Genomic DNA, 3,271 nt, shown 5'->3' on the forward strand with positions numbered 1-3,271 from the left:
TCTGGTTATGGTTTACCATGTCACAGTTACATTCTCTTGATTTTTCAAAGTTCATTTTGAATTTTTTTCGTTGAAATGAAAGAGTTGGATTATTTCAGAAGTGTTTGGTTGTGATTTACCTTGTCACAGTTGCATTTTATTGATTTTTCAAAGTTCATTTAGAATTTCTTTCGTTGAAACGCAAGATTTGGAATATTTCAGTAGTGTTTGGTTGTGGTTTACCTTGTCAGAGTTACATTTTCGTGATTTTTCAAAGTTCATTATGAATTTCTGTCGTTGAAATGCAAGAGTTGGACTATTTCAGTAGTGTTTGGTTTTGCTTTACATTGTCAGAGTTAAATTTTCTTGATTTTTCAAATATCATTTTGAATTTCTTTCTTTGAACTGAAATAGATGGAATATATCAGTAGTGTTTGATGGTGGTTTACCCTGTCACAGTTAATTTTTCTGGATTTTACACTTTTCTTTTAAATTTCTGTCATTGAAATGCAAGAGATGGAATATTTCACTAGTGTTAGGTCTGGATTTATCTCGTCAGGGTTACATTTTCATGAATTTTCAAAGTTCATTTGAATTTCTATCGTTGAAATGCAAGAGTTGGAATATTTCAGTAGTGTTTGGTTATGGTTTACCTTGTCACAGTTACATTTTCTTGATTTTTCAAATTCATTTTGAATTTCTATCGTTGAAATGCAAGAGTTGGAATATTTCAGTAGTGTTTGGTTGTCGTTTACCATGTCACAGTTACATTTTCCTGATTTTTCAAACTTCATTTTGAATTTCTTTCGTTGAAATGCAAGAGTTGGAATATTTCAGTAGTGTTTGGTTGTGGTTTAACTTGTCACAATTACATTTTATTTATTTTTCAAAGTTCATTTTGAATTTCATTCGTTGAAATGCAAGAGTTGGAATATTTCACTTGTGTTTGGTTGTGGTTTACCTTGTCACATGTACACACATGTATACACATGTACACACATGCGCTTATCATGAGTGCTCATGATAAGTTAACCTAACCTTTTCCGGTGAGTATGGTTAGGTTAGACTAGATTAAGTTAGGTTAGATTAGACTAGGTTAGGTTAGCCTACGTACGCTTCACTTAGGTTAGCTTAGGTTAGGTGAGAGACATGCGAAAAGTTTGGTGTATGATTAGGTTAGGTTAGTTTATATTAAGTTTGTTTAAGTTTGGTTAGGCTAGGTTAGCCTTCGTACGCGCGCGTACGTAGGCTAACCTAGCCTAGCCTAACCCAACTTAACCTAACCTAACTTACTGAAATAACCTAACTAAACCATAACCAGACACTACTGAAATATCTCGCATACTCTGCATTATCTAACCTAAGAAATTCAAATGAACTCTGAAAGAATCAAGAAAACGTAACTGTGAAAGGCTAAACCATAAGCAAACTACTACTGAAATACTTCCAACTCTTAGCTTTTCAATCGAAAGAAATTCAAAATGAACTTTGAAAATCAAGAAAATGTAACTGTGACAAGGTAAACCACAACCATACACTACTGAAATATTCAACTGAGCATTTCAACGATAAGAAATTCAAAATGAACTTTTTAAAATCATGAAAATGTAACTGTGACAAGGTAAACCACAACCAAACACTACTGAAATATTCCAACTCTTGCATTTCAACGAAAGAAATTCAAAATGAACTTTGAAAAATCAAGAAAAATGTAACTGTGACAAGGTAAACCACAACCAAACACTACTGAAATATTCCAACTCTTGCATTTCAACGAAAGAAATTCAAAATGAACTTTGAAAAATCAAGAAAATGTAACTGTGACAAGGTAAACCATAACCAAACACTACTGAAATATTCCAACTCTTGCATTTCAACGAAAGAAATTAGAAATGAACTTTGAAAAATAAAGAAAATGTAACTGTGACAAGGTAAACCATAACCAAACACTAATGAAACATTCCAAAACTTGCATTTCAACAAAAGAAATTCAATTGAACGTTGAAAAATCAATAAAAAGCAAATGTGACAAGGTAAACAAAAACCAAACACTACTGAAATATTCCAACTCTTGAATTTCAACGAAAGAAATTCAAAATGAACTTTGAAAAATCAAGAAAATGTAACTTTGACAAGGTAAATCACAACCAAACACTACTGACATATTCCAACTCTTGCATTTCAACGAAACATATTCAAACTGAACTTTGAAAAATCAAGAAAATGTAACTGGGACAATGTAAAACACAGCCAAACACGACTGAAATATTCAAACTCTTGCATTTCAACGAAAGAAATTAAAAATGAACATAGAAAAATCAAGAAAATGTAACTGTGACGAGGTAAATCATAACCATACACTACTGAAATATTCCAACTCTTGCATTTCAACGAAAGAAATTCAAAATGAACTTTGAAAAATCATGAAAATGTAACTTTGACAAGGTAAACCATTAACGAACACTCGTGAAATATTCCAACTCTTGCACTTCAACGAAAGAAATTCAATTTAAAATTGAAAAAATAAACTAAATTTAACAGAGACAAGGTAAAACAAACCAAAAAATTAATGAACAAAGCCAAATCTTGCTTTTCAATGAAAGAAATTCGAAATGAGCTTTGAAAAATCAAGAAATATGTAACTGTGACAAGGTAAACCATAACCAACCACTACTTAAATAGTCCAACTCTTTCATTTCAACGAAAGAAATTCAAAATGAACTTTGAAAAATCAAGAAAATGTAAGTGTGACAAGGTAAACCATAACCAAACACTACTGAAATATTCCAACTCTTGCATTTCAACGAAAGAAATTCAAATTGAACTTTGAAAAATCAAGAAAATGTAACTGTGACAAGGTAAACCACAACCAAACACTACTGAAATATTCCAACTCTTGCATTTCAACGAAAGAAATTCAAAATGAACTTTGAAAAATCAAGAAAATGTAACTGTGACAAGGTAAACCACAACCAAACACTACTGAAATATTCCAACTCTTGCATTTCAACGAAAGAAATTCAAAATGAACTTTGAAAAATCAAGAAAATGTAACTGTGACAAGGTAAACCACAACCAAACACTACTGAAATATTCCAACTCTTGCATTTCAATGAAAGAAATTCAAAATGAACTTTGAAAAATCAAGAAAATGTAACTGTGACAAGGTAAACCACAACCAAACACTACTGAAATATTCCAACTCTTGCATTTCAACGAAAGAAATTCAAAATGAACAATGAAAAATCATTAAAATTTAACTGTGACAATTTATACAATAAACATACAATAA

Source organism: Artemia sp. Qi Xiang Cuo, chromosome 20 (assembly GCF_049724085.1).
Source record: "Artemia sp. Qi Xiang Cuo chromosome 20, ASM4972408v1, whole genome shotgun sequence".
Classification (NCBI taxonomy): Eukaryota; Metazoa; Arthropoda; class Branchiopoda; order Anostraca; family Artemiidae; genus Artemia; species Artemia sp. Qi Xiang Cuo.